This window comes from Notolepis coatsorum (genome assembly GCF_963971535.1).
Source record: "Notolepis coatsorum genome assembly, chromosome: 3".
Classification (NCBI taxonomy): domain Eukaryota; kingdom Metazoa; phylum Chordata; class Actinopteri; order Aulopiformes; family Paralepididae; genus Notolepis; species Notolepis coatsorum.
This window is the reverse complement of record NC_140167.1, coordinates 154,593,191-154,612,589: the sequence shown is the minus strand read 5'-3', so window position 1 is coordinate 154,612,589 and position 19,399 is coordinate 154,593,191.

Here is a 19,399-nt window from a genome sequence, read left to right as displayed (position 1 = left end):
CAGCAAACGATAGGTAGTGGAATATAGGGCATGTATCATTCTAAACACATTTAATACCACTTACATCAAACAGTAAACAGTAGACCACAGTAGATTACTCACATTAGTAATATGTACAGTATACAGTGTATAGTGTGTATCTGTTAGTGGCTTGATGTGATGGAAATTAGTCAGAAGGATTACGACAAACATCTGTATCTCCAGTATGCACCCTCCCAAGTGATGATGTTTGGAGGGCGTGGAGGAGATGTATTATAGGACACGAGTGTCAGCTTCCTCATGGTTGCATTGATCCATTTGTAGCAGGGTGGATTATCCCTGCTTTATGGGAGTGGATGTACACGGCCACCTGGTCCCGGCTGAGTCCCCGACTGTAGGCCAGGAGTATTGAAGTGGAGGTCGAGCAGCGAGAGTGGATGGGGCCTAGGATTCACTAACCTAGGGATGGTGCGCTGGGCCTTCTTGCCCTCCAGGGCGATCAGCAGTAGCTCCCCACACACCCACACTTCCCCCAATACTTCCTGGGCCCTCCCACACCCGATGGCAGTAATGATGGATGATATATTCGCTCCCTAAAGCAGTACCCTTCCTGATTGACGAGTAGAAACCTTTCCCAATGAACTATAGGCAGGGGGGTGGGGAAAGGGTTAAATTGTAATGAGCATTACCCGGAAAGGAAAGGGTTAGATAGAATGCACATTAACAGACACACACACAGTGGTCCCATTGCGCTCTCTTTTATTGAAAGTCTGATTCACGTTACAATGATTTACACAGGAATGAAAGCTATTTCCGCACTGGGCACCTAGTGCTCTCGCTCTACAGTACGGACTAAAGTTCTTCCCACACTGGGCTAGACACAGTAATAACCCCTTCCCTTTAAGGGTTTATATACTGATTCGCTTCTCCGTAGGTGGGGAGAGAGGGGAGGAAGAGGGAGAGGGATACAGGAGCTATTCAATGGGATTTTTATAACAGAACACACATTATCACCACATTCAACCAAAATGACAGTAGGCCCACGTTGAAAATAAAAGTCCTATCTATAGCCGGCTTTCCCCAAAATAATAAAAGTCGGGGCGCCCCTAAACACTGTTACCAGCGTCAGTTCAAAGCACTGCTTCTCTTCGCCCTTAAAGAGCCCGCGACGCACAGAGAGAATGTCTACCGATAAAGTTTTAGCACTCGGAGCGCTCGCTGTAATGGCTTGAGTGTACTTAACCAAGTGACGGGCCTGCTCCCACCACCAAGCGTCCGTGTGGTGAGATGGCCGTCGACAGGTCCTGTCATAGCAGGCAGCGGGGCTGGGTAGACGTTGGGCAGGTGACTGCTGGGGTAACGGCTCGGATGGGCTGGAGGAGCGTGCAGTGACGTCCGCTGCTGGGCTGAAGGGGTGGGGCGACACGCAGGCTAAACTGTGGTGCTAGCCTAACTGAAGCTAAGCTGTGGGTCGGGACGACCCCCTGTCATGACGCCTATACTTCAGCTAAAACGCAATGTGGGCAATATCTACCACACTCTTCGGCAGTAGCTCGTCTGCTTCTTCGTTCACAATGTCTCTTTAGCATTAACTAAAAGCTAAGCTATCGCATACTCATTACTAACCCGCTTCGTAACTGGGTTTATATCTTGCATGCTTGATGTCCGGAGCTCCAGTTCCATGCAACCTCTTCCTTCTCTGGAAAACGATGAAGAGGAAGTTCCTTCGTTGGCGCCGCGCCCTGAGCCCATCCTTCTTCACCTGTGTCTCCCTGCCCAATGTCGCCACCAGCTCCCCCTGGCGGTACCTGTATCATGTCCCACTATTAAGTGTCAATGTTAGGATAGGGAGGATCAAGAGAGGTTAGCAAGTTAAGTGTCAATGTTAGGATAGGGAGGATCAAGAGTGGTCAGCAAGTTACACAACGCCATCGCGGACACGGAGAATGCAAGGACGATACCGGGCGGGTAACCAACCTCTAGTACTCCTCTGTGGCCGGAGTGGTCCGACTCCTCCCATTTCAGACCCCGTGTCTGAATCGTCCGTTCCGACCGACAGGTCCTCGGCAGCGGCCTCGTCCTCCTGAGCTACAGGCTGGTCGCCCGCATCGCCCTCCTCGCCTCCATCTTCGCCATCCTCTCCTGATGAGTCCGACTCTACCTCTCCTACCGCGTCGGGCACGACCTCAGCGACGACCCGAGGGGACCTGGGTGGGTTACATGCTCTGGGACACGGTTCCCGGGGACGATAAACGGCGGGCTCCACGTCTGTCACGGAAGAGCTCTGCGAATGCGTAGGAGTCCTCCGGGGGACCCGCGCACGCCCTTCCCGGTCGGAATTGGGAAAGGTACAGGGCTTGAGCTGGTCCCGATGGACAGTCTTCTCCGGGCCCCCTTCTTCAGGCCGAACAGTGAAGACAGGCGTCCCTTCGTGGCTCTGTGCAACCACCAGATAGGGCGTAGGTTCCCATTTGTCTTGGATCTTATTATGACCCTTGGGTCGATGGTCCCTCAACAGAACCCGGTCTCTGGCCCTTACGAGCGTGCCTCTGGACTTTCGGTCGTAGATCCGTTTGCGTCTATGAGACGTATGCTTAGCTGTGGCTCCCGCGGCCTCCGCAGCAGCCTTCAGTCGCTCGTTTACGTTTACGTTTAGTCATTTAGCTGACGCTTTTATCCAAAGCGACTTACAAGTTCTGTACGACAAGACAGCAAGAAGGGTACAACTCTATCAGCTGAGTAACAATGTTCATCAAGTGTTGCGTGTTACAGTGTAGGTTAGTTTATTAGGAAAAGTGCATGACAGTAAGGTTAGTCAGGGTTCGTTTTTTTTTTTTTTTTTTTTATATAATCATTTCAGATAATGGTTGAAGAAGTGAGTCTTTAGTCGACGGCGAAAGATTGTACGGGATTCGGCTGTCCTAACTGGTATGGGTAGTTCATTCCACCATTGTGGGGCAAGGACTGAGAATAGGCGGCTTCTCTTTGATGACCCTCCGGGAGCTTGGATAGGAGTAGGTCTGAGGCGGCCAGAAGATGCAGAGCGTAGGGGTCTTGAGGGTGTGTAGTTAGAGACCATTGACCGGAGGTAGGCGGGAGCAGTTCCTTTGGACCCATTCGTCCAAGTTCTCCGCATCGCTGTCCACGGCATCATTGCCACCCAGTACGTCCCTGGGCATCCTTGCATCCCTCCCGAAGAGCAAGTAGAAGGGGGCGTACCCCGTGGAAGAGTGCACGTGGCAGTTGTACGTAAGTACCAGCTCTGGCAGGTGTTCTTTCCAGTCCCGCTTCTTGTCCGCGGACAAGCTACGCAGCATATCATGCATGGTCCGGTTAAACCTCTCGCATTGGGCGTTCCCCTGGGGGTGGTAGGGCGTAGTACGGCTCTTAGAGATCCCGTAAAGTCTACAGAGTTCTTTGATGACGCTAGATAAAGAATTTCGACCTTGGTCGGCATGGAGCCGAGCGGGGCAGCCGTAGTACACAAACCAATGCCGAATGAGTGCGGCGGCGGTGGTCTTGGCGGTCTGATCTTTGGTCGGGATGGCGATAGTGAATCGGGTAAACATATCGGTCAACACCAGGACATCCTCATAGCCGCCCGTCGACATCTCCAACATGGTAAAGTCCATGGCTAGGACTTCCATGGGCGCAGTCACGTTGGTGCAGGTCATCGGGGCCTGGGACTTAGGGAATACGTCCCGGGCAAGCGCACACCGCTTGCACGTTGCACCCAGCCATTCACCTCTGCTGCCATCCCTATACAGAAGTAACTTCACCTCATCAGGTCTACAGTCCCCCGCCTACCGAAGTGTCCCCCGTAGTTGTGTTGGGTCTCATATATGTGTCGCGGCAGGGCCGTCGGCACCACCAGTTACAGGACCTCTTCCCCGTCTCGGGGGTCGCTAACGCGTCGAAACAGTACTTGATTGTGTAGACGGAACCGCTCCCACTGCCAGTATAACTTGCGGAGGCATGGGTTCACATCCTGCAACAAGGCTTTAGTGGGTGGGGTCCTACGGGTCACCGCCTGCCATACCGGTCCCAGTTCGGGGTCTTCCGCCTGGAATTGCCATAGTTCGTCCCAGCTGTATCCGCTGTTCCCCTTCTGCGCCACTATTTGTCTTGCAACGATTGCCGGGACCCCCGCCCCGTCGGTCCGGTCCTTGGGGCCTAGGCGAGCCCGGACTTTTTCCGCCGGGATCACTACGAAGCCTTCGCCGGTCGGCCTTGCGGCTAGAGCAGGGGCCCGCGACGGGCCGGTCCGCGCCTCGGGGCATAGGCGAGCACGGACTCCTTCCGCCGCGGCCACCGGGTCCGGTTGCCTCAGGTCGATTGCTGAGACTTCCGGCGGCTCAGTCTGTTCCTCGGGGCCCAGCCGAGTACGAACGCCTTCCGCAGTGATCGCTAGAAAGTCTTTTTCGGTGTCTGCTACTTCTGGTTCTTGCCTCATCAGGATGCGTGACAAGGCGTCGACATTTTGTTTGAGTTGGCCGGGCTTGTAATGCACCACAAAGTCGTATTCGGCCAGCTGGGCGACCCATCGCTGCTCCTCCGCCCCCAAATTGGCCGTGTCCAGGTACCGCAAAGGGTTGTGGTCGGTGACCACAGGGAATTGGCAGTAGAGCAGGAGGTCTCGGAACTTCTCGGTGATCGCCCACTTCAGGGCGAGGAGCTCCAGCTTGAACGTGCTGTAGTTCCGGTCGTTTCTTTCGGACCCTCATAGGCCCCTGCTTGCGAAGGCGATGACGTGCTCTACGCCCACTTGCTTCTGACTCAGCGCGGCTCCCAGCCCCAAGTAGCTTCCGTCCGTGGTCACTACGAAGGGGAGTTGGAGGTCCGGATATGCCAACACCGGTGGCGTCATTAGGCACCCTCGCAGGTGGTCGAAGGCCTCCTGGCACTTTGGAGTCCATTGGAAGGCCTCGTTCCGTCCTTTAGCGAACCCTTTCTTTTCTTTTCCCATGAGGGCATGCAGAGGTTGTGCCACTTGGGCGAAGTGGGGCACGAATCGCCGGTAGTACGACATGAATCCGATCACTTGTCGCACTTCTTTTGCCGAGCGTGGCGCCGGCCAGTCCTCCAGGGCCTTTACTTTGTCTGTGTCGACTTGGACCCCGGCCGCAGATATAATGTGTCCCAGGAATTTTACTTCCGCCTTGAGGAGGAAACACTTCCGGGGCTTGAGTTTGAGGCCGTGTTCGCGGAGGCGTCCGAACACCAGGTCCAGCTTCTGACAGTGGCTCTCGAAGTCCCGTGAGAACAACAACACGTCGTCCAGGTAGACCAACAGGACATCGAAAGCCAGGTCCCCTAACACCGTGGTCATCAACCGCTGGTACGTCGCCGGCGCATTGCACAGCCCGAAGGGCATACGGGTCCACTGATAAGAGGCCGAAGGGCGTCGTGACGGCCGTCTTTTCTTGATCCTCCTCTTTCACCGCCACCTGAAAGTAGCCAGCCGTGAGGTCGAGGGATGAGAAGATTTTGGCCTACCCGAGCGCATCTAGGGACTCCTCTATGCGGGGTAGAGGGTACGCATCTCGGTGTGTCACATTGTTTAGTCGACGGTAGTCGCAACAGAATAGCACTTTAAGACACCACTCGGCCACTTCGAGTACAAGGTAATGCCCTTCGGACTGACCAACGCCCCTGCTGTCTTTCAGGCCCTCGTCAATGACGTTCTCCGCGACGTACTCCACCGCTCCATTTTTGTCTATTTGGATGACATTCTGATCTTCTCCCGCTCCATGGAAGAGCATGTCCAGCACGTCCGCCCGGTCCTCCAGCGTCTTCTGGAGAACAAGCTGTTCGTCAAGGCGGATAAGTGAGTTCCACGTCTCCTCCATCGGCTTCCTCCGCTACATCATTGAGGGCGGCAAGATCCGGGCGGACCCCGAGAACATCAGAGAGGTGTCCGACTGGCCCCGTCCCACCAACGTCAAGCAGCTCCAACGCTTCCTGGGGTTTGCCAACTTCTATCGGCACTTCATCAGGGACTACAGCCTGGTCGCGGCGCCCCTCACCCAACTCACCTCGCCCTCCGTGCCCTTCGTCTGGTCCGACAAAGTGGACTCCGCCTTCGCCGAGCTGCGCCGGCGTTTCACCACCGCACCCATCCTCGTCCAGCCGGACGCGTCCTGCCAGTTCGTGGTAGAAGTGGACGCCTCCTGCACCGGAGTAGGGGCGGTCTTTTCCCAACGCTCCGTCACCGACCAGAAACTGCACCCCTGCGCCTTCTTCTCGCGCCGCCTAACCCCAGCCGAGGTCAACTATGGAAACCTGGAGCTCCTGGTGGTCAAACTAGCCGTGGAGGAATGGAGGCACTGGCTGGAGGGATCGGAGGTCCCCTTCCTGGTCTGGATGGACCACAAGAACCTCGCCTATGTCTTGACGGCCAAGCACCTGAACTCCCGCCAGGCTTGCTGGGCGCTGTTCTTCGCCAGGTTTAATTTCACCCTGACCTACAGGCCTGGTTCCAAGAATACCAAGCCAGACGCCCTCTCCCGGCAGTTTGTCCCTGAGGAGGGTCCCGCACACCCCGACACCATCCTCTCCACATCCTGTCTGGTGGCCGCCGCCACCTGGGAGATCCAGTCCATCGTCAGGGAGGCTCAGCGTGCCCAGCCGGACCCAGGTAACAGTCCACCTAACCGGCTTTTTGTCCCTGACCTTGTCCGCTCCCAGGTGCTCGAGTGGGTTCACGCTTCCCGGTTCGCTTGCCACCCTGGGATCGACCGGACCCTGTCCCTGCTGAAGAGGCACTTCTGGTGGGTCACCATGAGAGAGGACACCCGCGCCTTCGTCCTGGCGTGCACCGTCTGTGCTCGTGCAAAGGCTGACCGCCCGCCGGGCTCCTTCGTCCGCTCCCTGTTCCCGGCCGGCCCTGGACTTCGTCACCGGCCTTCCCCTCTCACACGGTAACACAGCCATCCTCACCATTGTTGACCGTTTCTCAAAGGCGGTGCACTTTGTTGCTCTCCCCAAACTCCCCTCTGCTGCAGAGACCGCTGACTTGATGGTGCTCCACATCTTCCGACTCCATGGGATCCCGACGGACATCGTCTCCGACAGGGGCCCTCAATTCATATCCCAGGTCTGGAGGGCTTTCTGTCGGGCTCTGGGGGCCACGGTCAGTCTCTCCTCCGGGTTCCACCCGCAGACCAACGGCCAGTCGAAGCGGGCCAACCAGGACCTGGGATCCGCACTCCGCTGCATGACAGCCCGGGACCCCTCCGGCTGGAGCACCTTCCTGCCGTGGGTCGAATACGCCCACAATTCCCTGTCTTCGGCGGCCACAGGTCAGTCCCCACCAGGTCAGATGGTATGGCTCTCGTCTCGGGACCTGCCTCTCAAATCCGTCTCATGAAAACTAACCCCCCGTTTCGTGGGGCCCTACAAGATCCTGTCCCTCATAAATCCCTCTGTTGTCAAACTCCAGCTCCCCTCCCATATGCGCATCCACCCCTCCTTCCATGTCTTCCAGCTCAAACCGGTGGTCTCCAGTCCCCTGTCTCCCCCTGCTCCAGAGCCTCCTCCTCCGCTGGTGATAGACGACCACCCGACCTACGTGGTCCGGGAGTGGCTGGACGTGCGGCGCCGCGGCCGCGGCTTCCAGTATCTGGTCGACTGGGAGGGCTACGGCACGGAGGAGCGGAGATGGATCTCCCGGAAGATGTTCCTGGACCCAGGCCTCGTCCGGGATTTTCATCGGGCTCACCCTGACAAGCCTGGGCCGCCGGGAGGTGCCCGTAGAGAGGGGGGTCCTGTTGTAATCACAGCACGGGCATACTTCACTCCGCCTCCTTTTCCCCTCACGTTCACCAGACGCTCCTCTTCATCCCCCTCTCCATCCACTACACACTCCTCCTCATCCTCTCTTTCTCTATTCACCTTATACCAGCATCATTTCACTTCACGTCACCATAGCACAGCTGCACTTCATCCCCCTGATTCGCACGCTGCCAGGCACCTCACTCCTCACAGCTGCATCCTATCCCCCGTTTGACGAGGTGCCTACTTCTACTCTAAGACGCTGACCAGAAGTCGTCGTGGTATTAAATACCACTACCCAGGTACGACGTCTCTACCTAAAGCTCTGCTGGAATCTACCCTTTGTATTGCCTTGCCTAACCTGTTTCTCCTGTGCCCAAGGACCGTTCCTGCCTGAACCTTCCCTGTCCCCGAAGAGGACCACTTGCCCGCTCGCTGCCACAGCAGCCCCAAGACAAGAACAAGGACCACTTGCTCGCTCGCTGCCACAGCAGCAGCCGCAAGACAAGAACTATAACCCCGTTCTATTCCCCTCCAATTCCTGTACTACTGAATTCATTAAAACCCTTGAAACGCTCCAATCTCCTCTCATGTGTGTATCCAGCAATTGGGCTGTGTTCCAGACCACATTCTCACATTGTCATCATACAGCATAAGTATATTACAATGAAAATAGGTGGGGCATCCAACCCGAGTGCAAATGTAACAGTAAAGTGCAATAGTAATATTAATATAGTGATTAAGCTGGGTATAAGATATATACATTTGTTCTACTGAGTATAATGCTAATCACATGTATGTACATAGTTGTAATATATTTAAATGTTTCAAAAATGTTCTTATGTACCCCAGTTGCTATTGCATGCACATATTTGTGTTTTATTACACGTATATGTACATACATACCAACTATTCGCCTGTTTTATTCTCCACCCATCCATACTGTAGCAACACTATTATCACCGACATCCAAGAAGGGGGATCCCCCTTTGAACGGCCCTTCTAAGGTTTCTCTCCTCCACATCGCCTGTGGTGCTTTTTTCCTATTGCTATAGGTTTTTCCTTACCTTTGCTGGGGTATGTCTGGGAGTGTTGCATTTATTACTTTACATTTATTTTGGATTTCATGGTGGGTTTTTTGTTCTTGATTTATTGGGATGTTTCTTCTTGAATAGTTTAAAGAAGACTTGTCCGGCCCATGGGGACATTAACTTGTGATTTCGGGCTTCACAAATCAATTTGATTTGATTTAATATGCATTTATATGTCCAGTGATACATGTATAAAGACACTATGGTCAGGCACTCTACTACTGGCCCCTGAGCAGCTAACACTGGAGCGGTTAAAGGTGAGGTGCCTTGCTCAAGGGCACAGCGAGCAGGCACGTGCACACATAGAGCCCAACGGGTGCACAAGCACATGCCCTTTTGTGCCTCGTAAAAAATTGCCCTTTTTATGCCAATTATTTTTACCATATTTTCTTTTTTACCTCCATATAGAGAGAGTGATCTGCAATCTGCTTGGGTTGGGGGTGCAATTCCTAACAGGCTCAACCATATGGATAAAAGTTCACATATTATGTGCATTACACAAACTAAAAATAGATATTACATTACATTACACAAACTAAAAACAGATATTACATTACATTACACAAACTAAAAACAGATATTACATTACATTACACAAACTAAAAACAGATATTACATTACATTACACAAACTAAAACAGATATTACATTACATTACACAAACTAAAAACAGATATTACATTACATTACACAAACTAAAAACCGATATTGTCTGAATTACCGCGGGGGGGGCAGGGATGCTCTCTCGTTGTCGGAACACAGTGTGAGAAGAGCATTTATGCAGGTGAACACCAGGAAAGCGGCTGGCCCAGATGGTATAACAGGATGCATACTTAAGTCCTGTGCCAACCAGCTAGCCCCTGTGTTCACCGCCATATTTAATCAATCCCTGGCGGAGTCAGTGGTCCCTGCCTGCTTCAAGATGTCTACCATCATCCCTGTACCGAAGAAACCCTCCCCAACATGTCTCAATGACTACAGACCGGTGGCACTCACCTCTGTGGTCATGAAATGTTTCGAGAGGCTGGTCAAGGATCACATTTGTGCCTCCCTCCCCAGTGATATGGACCCTATGCAATTTGCATACAGGACAAACAGGTCCACTGACGACGCGGTCTCCCAGGTACTGCACAGCACCCTCTCTCACCTTGACCGCCAGAAGGGGGGCTATGTGAGACTGTTGTTCATTGACTACAGCTCAGCGTTCAACACCATAGTCGCCACCAGACTGGTGGACAAGCTGATCGAGCTGGGTCTGAGCTCTGCTCTGAGCGCCTGGGTACTGGACTTTCTGAGTGAAAGACCCCAGGCGGTCAGGGTGGGGGGTCAGACCTCCAACACCATCACCCTGAGCATCGGGTCCCCCCAGGGCTGTGTTCTGAGCCCCCTGCTGTACTCACTCTACACACACGATTGTGTGGCCAAGTTCAGCTCCAACTCCATAGTGAAGTTTGCAAAAAACACGGTGGTGGTGGGGCTGATCTCGGACAACGATGAGAAGGCCTACCGGGAGGAGGTTGAGGTACTGGAACGCTGGTGCCAGGACAACAGCCTGCTCCTGAACATTGGTAAAACCAAGGAGCTGATCGTGGATTATAGGAGAGGACAGCAGGAGACACACACACCACTGAGGATAAACGGGGCTACCGTGGACAGGGTGAGCAGCTTTAAGTACCTGGGGGTCCACATCTCAGAGGATCTGACATGGTCAACACACATAGACACAGTCGTAAAAAAGGCGAAGCAGCGCCTCTACCACCTGAGACAGTTAAGGAAGTTCAGAGTATCGGGGAAGATACTCCAGTCCTTCTACTCCGGAGCTGTAGAGAGCATCTTGACTGGAAACATCACTGCCTGGTATGGAAACAGCACGGCACAGGACAAGAAGGCCCTACAGAGAGTGGTGCACTCAGCCTAGCGTACCACAGGTATTGCACTACCTCCCCTGCAGGTTCTATACAACAAGAGGTGCAAATCCAGAGCCTGCAGAATAATGAAAGACCCTCACCACCCCAATAACAGCCTGTTCCAGCTGCTGAGGTCAGGCAGACGCCTGCGAACCCCAGCTACTAGGACAGAGAGGCTTTGGCTCAGCTTCTTCCCCCAGGCCATCAGAGCCTTGAACACTGAACATTGAGTGCCACAGAACACTGAACTCTCCACACACAAGCACACATGAGCACACACACGACACGCACGCTGTACACGCTCGCACACTAGCAGCCACTTTAACATGAGCAAGCACACACTCATGCTGCACACGTCCACACTTATGGCCACAAAGGAAAGGTCACTTTAAAAATAGTATAGCAACAGTAACAGTGTATTGCACTACCAAAGGACCTAGTCATCCATGCTCTGTAAATAACTATGTACAAATACCGAGATGTCCCACTATGTTACCTGTTTATTGCACAATGTTGTTTTATTGGATTCTATTATATGTTGTACTACTGTCTGTTGTCCAATCGGAAAACTGGATGTTCCAATCACTTTGTCCTGTATCCTCTCACACGGTTTTCTGAGGAATAGATGTGCATCAACCTCACCCGTCCGTTCCTGGTTCATTGATGGTTCTCCTTTAAACAATGAGAATTAGTTCCACACAGCCTATCAATTGTCTAAATCTTTCTGGTAAATATGGTCACTCATCTTGTTCAACTTCCTTTTGCCTTGATGCATTTGTCATATAAATCTCATAAAACACTCTAAATGCCACTGACAGCTTAATGACTATGTGTAGATCTAATTTTAACATTTCCTTCTATGTGTAGCTGTAATTATTTCTATCTGAGAAAGTCTAAAATGTATTCCTATCTTACATCACACTTTACATAACATTATTCACATAATTTTTCATAATTAATATACACTCCCCCCGTTTAACACCAATTTTTCCGGTGTTAACTTCAACCGCCATCATCTCACGAGGAAAAAAATAAACTTCCAGTGACTCATATCACTGAATCCCCGTGCTTGGTGCAGCGCCCCCTACCTGTGTTATAAGCCACAGGCGCGGACACTACCCCTATTGACATCCCTGCAGACCCCTGATATCTCACTGGCCTGCCATTCGCAGCCCAAAACATCCCCTCTCAGTTTGCAACCTGAAAGAGAATCTCCGGGCTCCCCACCAGGATTTCCAAACCCCACACACAACATGGCGCAAAGCCTAAACCCGTTCCCAAATGCACCCCTCGACCCCCTGTGATCTCAGTGGGGGAGTCGGGAGCTGGTACCCTGTCCAAATGAAAAAAATATACACCATGGTCACTTAAACCTAAACTAGAACCAACCTACAGACTATTTAATACTACTTGGCCCAGCAAATAAACAGGAGACACTAATAAATAAATAAACAAGTTCACACCATACTCCTAAGCCTCTTGTAAAGGCAGCTACCAAAAAGGAGAAAAGGAGAGAAAGAGAGCGTAGAGAGCTCGTAATATCATAAACTACCATACTCAACCTAGTCTTAATTTAACTGTACCCATAACTCGTATGATCCACTAGTCACACTGAACCTAATTAATAGAGAGAGGGAGAGAGAGAAGGAGAAGGAGGGGTAAGAAAAAGAGTGAGCGTACTACTGTACCACATTGCACCCCCAAATGTACACCTGTGCTCCCCCAAATGTATCACATCGCTCTAACCACACCAAACGCAATACTATCAACTTAACAATGCTTAAAACTTCATTAATTAACACCAAATTGAAAACATAAGTCTATAATTGAATAACAAAAGCAAGTCAATTTAGATCCCAATTTCATCCACGTGACAAGGGAGAAAAAGAGAGAGAGAGCGCGTAAGGCAGCGCAAAGGTAACATTGGGGAGGGGGGGTAAACACCACTATGGTCAAGGGAAGTAACCCCTATCCGAGTCACAAGGAGAGAGAGGGAGGGAGGGAGAGAGAGAGAGAGAGGGAGGGGGAGAGAGAGAGAGGGGGGGAGGGGAGAAAGGAACGAGGGAGGGGGAGGGGAGGGAGCTGGGAACCCACATCCCCCTACATCCTACTAACCAGACTACACTATACTTTCAATAACTATTACTGCTTAACGAACTAACTCACTATCAAATTACACAACCTTAATTCTAATGCCAGTAACATAAAAGAAAAAAACATCCTGTGTGTAAGATCCAAATGAAAACAGAGCAGCCTTGAATGGGAACGTAACCTGGCTTCTGCCACTCCTACTGCTTCCCATTGGTTTAAAACAGTTCTTACAGTCACAAGCAAACACACTCTCCCGTCCCGTTTCCCCACTACCACCATCACACTGGGCTAACAATAGATATAGATTGATAACCAGATAAATATATACATTCGTTCTACACCCGCCCTCAAGCAAAACGGGAAAAACGATTCAAAACTACAAATTTTTAAATGGTCGCCACATAAAACGAGAAAAAACGATAAAAACTAAAAAAAAAAAAAAAAATGGTCGCCAAAATGGCCGCGCTTCCTGTTCAAAATGGTTGCGCTTCCTGTTTACATGTGAAGTCGCCTTAGTAGCATTACGCAAGACTTACCGAGAGCTCCACCATGCTACGTCGTTAGCATAGGTAGCTTAGCATATTAGCTTCGTTGGCTTAGCACCATTAGCCCCGTTAGCTTAGCAACATTAGCTCTGTTAGCTTAGCATTGCTAGCTCAATTACTTAGCCCAACCATGTTATTGCCCGATAGCCTAGCGCGGCTAGTTAGCTTTAGCTTAGCATCATCCCCGCCACCGTAATAACGTCCCCTAAACGGCCCACTGTCCCGTTGTTACGAGTGGCACCACACACCGCGACGTTAGTGCAACACAGTCCTACCCCGCAACATAACTTTAATCCCATTAAGCGCTAGTTTACAGATTAAACAATACAAAAACATTACATCATACACAGGCCATGCAATTGCCAGCTTGACCCCGCCGTCAGCGTCCGCCATTTTTCTAGCTTAGCTCAGAACGACTTCCGGGTCAAAACTTCGACTCATTCGATTCCTTATTTCACTAAACAATGACCTTAAAACCACCGAATTCGAAAATTCCAACGTACACTACACACCCTAGTGGCCCCATCACACTCCCGATCCATTCAATATACTCGATATCACGACGCCCCGTCCACATTTAATCTTGCTCGCCCCCGCGGCTAACCTTAGCAGCTAACCATGGCGCGTTCCAACGGCCCTCGAAAAAACGGACCCTCCTATATTGTTTCTCCGCGGCTGTTGGTCACTAGAATTCCATAACGATACAAAAAATAACCTACACACATTGGCATTCACTCCTAACCACTAACAGCCATCCATCAATCATATATATTTAGCAAAACACATTGTCTTAGTTATAAACATCCATTCATTTGGCCACAGCCTCTCCCCAGTGCTTGCTTATTGCATTTCTATGCACACATCCTTACCACGCTAAGAGCGTTCGTATCCCAATACACGCAATAAACATCTACATTGTATACAGTCTAAACTAAACGATTGTTCCTAAGAGCTTACTGTATTGAAGTCGTGCGCCGAAACAGTGAAATAGACGCCCAGGTGAACACGCCCTTGTGGGATATGTGTCGAACATTGCCTCGTTTTAACTAACTGTCTCACGGTTAGCAGGCAACCCGATCCCCCTTAATCAAGCTCTAAAATGGCTAGATCATGGTTAGGACAGCTGCTACTTCCAGTGAAAGGCCCCGCCCGTAGAAACACTGAGTGTCGGCTAGCCTGGACGAACCTCTAAGCTTACATGCTCACCCGAGAAGGCCCCCGTTCATCTATTTTCCCACCATTTAAGATCCCCACGACCCGTAACGAACTTGTCATATGTGAGCTTTCTACATAACCTCCTGATCCCGCGTGGTGTACAACATTGGAATGAGGCCTGAAATGTACCATCGCGTTATGCCCGACATGCTATGCTCCAGTTTCTGCCGCTTTGAGAGGCGACGTCCGACCGGAGACATGATGTACCAGGTGCATTAACGCACGTCAAACACACCCGCTGTACATTACACAAAAAAAACTACCCTTCTTACCTTACAACTCCTGAAAAAGACCAGCGGCCTGGCTGTTAATTCAGAATGTTCCCTAGCATACTTCCAAAACGCTATAGATACATTTTGGCAACGATCAAATACCAACCATCAAAACGCAGTATGCTTCCGTCAATTACGAGCGTCCTACTAAGAACCCCCGCTTAAAATTGACCCTGCACAATATGACATTAACGAACGTTCCGCTGTACTCGTTACCATTATCGCACCCACCGAGACCCCCGCGACACACACGGAGCTCCGGCGGGCGTTCTCAGCAACCCCATCCGACCTGGACGCCTCGTTGTCGGCATAATCGCCTTGTGTCTGTCACTCACCTGATTCACATAGAATTGTAGAATGTCCCGTGGTGCGATTCAGATCATCTGGCGCTGAAAAATCACGAGCTTCTTGCTCGTATGCCGAAAAATTTACGTTCCAGCCACAGTCACGAGCACCATCTATCGTAATCAGACTAGAGGTTTCTGATTGTATAATCTACTCTGCGTTGTGTTTCTATAGTTCTAAGTCTGTTACTGTTATTGCATGGCGGAGAGAAATCAAAGGAGAGGTTTCTATTTCCCAGAGTTGATTTATTTCAAAGTCAAGAAGTACAAGAAATTCTCTGAGTCAAAATGAATGTACTGTGCAATAATATTAATGCACCAAAAGCACTATGCCGCTTGCCATTAATATTAGTCTAAGAAAGTAGTTTAAAGAATAATAATCTTCAATGGAGCTTCGGTGGTGGAGCGTCGTTGATTGTTGATTCCTTTGTTGCCAGGAGACAAAAAATGGGATTCTCGTGCAGCAGTCCTCCGTCCAGCTTGTGCATAGAATGTTTCCAGAAGCTTCTCTCTGTCTGTCTATTTTGCAGTCTGTTTTAAAGGTTAAACTCCTCCTCTAGAAAACGACGACTTGATTCGTCAGGGGGCAGAGCTCTACGTCCTGATTGGCTAAGGCGCATAGCGGCCATTTTAGAAGTAGTATTATTTGAATCTAGAGGTAGTCCTGGCTATTTTTAAGCACAAAAGGACTGTTCTGTTTTAACGTTTTTAAAGTATACAGCATTTCATTTTACTGACTAATAGATTAAAGATTAGTTATGACAAGACTTAAACCGTGACTGTAAGTCTTTTCCTAGTTTTAATAGGTATTTAGGACCTGTATTTAGCCCTATTGGTTGTTTTTAACCAGAACAAAGGAATCTATTTTTCTATATTTCAAGTAACAGGTTATTTTACTATTCTCCAAGTATTTTAAGTCTACTTGCAACGGTTTCTTTAATCCAAACTAGGTTTGTTATCTAACTTATCCTTTAATGAGTCTAAAAACGGCCTACGTTGTTTTAAACTGACTGAAATTAAAAGGTCTGTATTTTACTGATATTTTGAGGTACAGTATTTAATGTCTATTTACATTAAAACTACGTTTTAAACCAAAGCTATTTTCATCTGTTCTAGCAAGATAGGAGGAGCCTCTTGGTTACAGGCGTTTCCTCTGTGTCTTGCAGGAACACACGACACTCTTTGAAGTGATGTAGCAAAATGCTCTCCCAGGGATGTGTTATCTACAGTGGAATAGCAAATGGATGATTACTTCATCCCCCCACGCTCGGGGTAACTTCTAAGACCTTTCTCTACAAAACAGTTGGCTGACAACCTATTCAGCCCTTGGCTGGGGGCTGCAAAAGTCTATTGTTTGAATGTTTACAGAGAGGGGGGAAAAGAGTCATCTTAAGACTGTATTTAAATGTATGGTGTTTACATTTCCCCGACCTGTGGTAACCAGAGGAACAAGACACACAGTATTGGCTTCCAATTCCATGACCAGCTTTCCAGTCTAATGGTAGATTTATTCAACACTATTATTAGTTGTGCTTATTTTAGAAGTCCAATTTGTACTTATCCTTAGCTTTGTCAATTATAGTTACTTCTTAGAACACATGTATCTTAATAACCTCTTTTAGGGAGAAAATAGAGACTATCTAAGGTGTTTGTGCACTGGCCTTACAGAGTTCAATCTCTCCCCGTCGCCGTTGACCTTTTGGGGAATCAAGACTCAACAATATTCCATATTCCATAACAGTTTGAGAATGGAATTATACCACATTGGAACCTATGGAACCCGTTCTAGTGATTGGCTGGTCCTTGAGGTCCCCTGAGTTTGCTTGAAAAAACATACATTTTATTACGATGCCCTTAGCTCATGGAATAAACTCCAACAATACCTACAAATCTAGATTATCCCCTCTATTGCAGAATTTAAGACCTTGATCACTAATCATTGCGGATCAAGTTGTATTTTATATGCTGTGATTTCTATAATGTATTTATGATTGCTTATGTCTTAATGTTCACGCTAAATAACTCTAAATAAGGGAAACCTCAGTTGCGTTTTGAGTATAAATAAAGAGATGAAGTATAAGGCAGAAGGTGGCTTTACTTTATCACAATTTAAATCATACTACTGTGGAGCCAATCTGAATGTACTAACCTTTTAGCGCGGTTGTTTTCCAGCAGACCATAATCACAAGAGACTCTCGTGGCTTCAGACTGAACTGGCTACATGCAGTCGCACTGCACTACTCAATCATCCAGTTAGGGCAAAGTTACCAACCTATATAAACCATCCAATTATATTTCACTCCTTAAAAGTATGGAAACAAATCCAATCTTTCTACAGTAGGCTATACATAGACAGTCCAATTTGTCACAACCATGCCTTTCCTCCTGTTTTAGTAGGCCTAGTCTTTTTTTTTTATCTGTAAAGACAAATATATTGTCACAATTAAGGACTTGTATGTTGAGGGAAACCTTGTGTCTTTTGCAGCAATTACAACACCATCAACACATTTCTATAGGTACCTTCAAATTAGGATTTATTTTTAGGACTCATAGACCACAATATGAACATATGACCAAACATAACATATTGGACAGCATCCTTTGTCATGTACCTGGCATCAAGGGATCATACTCTTCTCTTTCTATAATACTTTACAGGCTTGTGTAGAGAGGTGTCCAGTGACTAATTGAAAAATGATGGGGAACAAGAACTCAATACTGAAATCTCAGAAGAAATATGGGAGGCAATTCTTGATACGATTCATAACTCAAAGTCCAGGCTTCATGCCACATATGGGGGTGTAAAGTACTTGAGTAATTGTACTTCGTTACAATACTTAAGTACTGTTTTGGGGAATTTTTACTTTACTCAAGTATTATTAGGTTTGTATACTTTGTACTTTTACTCCATTACATTTCAGAGAAAAAAAACATACTTTTTACTCCTTACATTTAAAATGCAGACCTACAAAGTACAAATCTCACAGGTCCAACCATTTTAATTCGTATATTTTAATTGTTTATCTGGCCGAAATAACGTTAACGTTATTAATCCTGCGACCGCAGGTAAACAGCCAATCAAATCCCCATCAATGGAAAATGAACCCGCCCATACCCATGCTGATTGGTCCTTGTGCAACACTAGAAAGCGGGGATCTTTGATTAAACACCTGCTATCAGAAGAATAGACAGTCAGATCCGCATTATGCTGTGGTTAATATTGTGATATTATTCAAGGTACTCCAGTATTCTGTCTTTAATATTGTGATATTATTCAGGGTACTCCAGTATTCTGCCTTTAATATTGTGATATTATTCAGGATAATCCAGTATGCTGTTATCGTCTCAGGGTGAGAGCGGGACCGGTCGTATAGTGGGTGGTTCTGTTGACCTGTTCCTGGCTACTCTGCGTTGTTGTGAGTCTAGGCTTCTGGTCTCCTGATGCAGATGTGATGCACGGAGAGTGAATAAACACAGCCGACAACTCGCTCGTAGTGTTTACAATACCAGAAGTTTTTTTTTTGTATTCTCCCGGCAAAACGCACACTAGACTATATGGATCCTACTGAAGTCCACTATGACACGGTACTACGTAGGATTCCTATAAATGAACAAGTAGCTGATGGATTCACAAATTGTCGAATTATTACTAAGTACAGATGTCTAATTCAGTCAGGAATATTCTCGAAACGGAACAGGAAAGCTTCATCTATGACGGTTGGTGTGTCTGGTCTCCTCCTCGTCTCGTTCTGTCTGTTCTGTGTCCGTCCTCCTTCCTGCAGAGGGATTTAAACCCTAGCTGGACACACCTCTCACCGACGTCACCTCTGTGACGTCGACAACAGCTCATCCAATGATACTTGTTGGCGGCCATTTTGGTCACTTAAAGGGGCAATCTACTATTCCCTTTTCACAGGTTTTTAAGAGAATTGGATGTTTAGATTTAAACCTTTAGAATTAGTTATTTCGAATGAGCTTTTGGATATTGTTTTATAACTGTTATAGACAAACACATTGCTTCTTTTTATTATGTCTGTACTATATATATAACTGGAAAAACACAATTTAGAGCATTTGCAATCATTGTTTTAACTGTATATCATTCCAAAATATGATCTAATATATCAGACACTTGTCTGTAACATTCTGAACATAATACCACAGTTGTTTCCAACTTATAAGT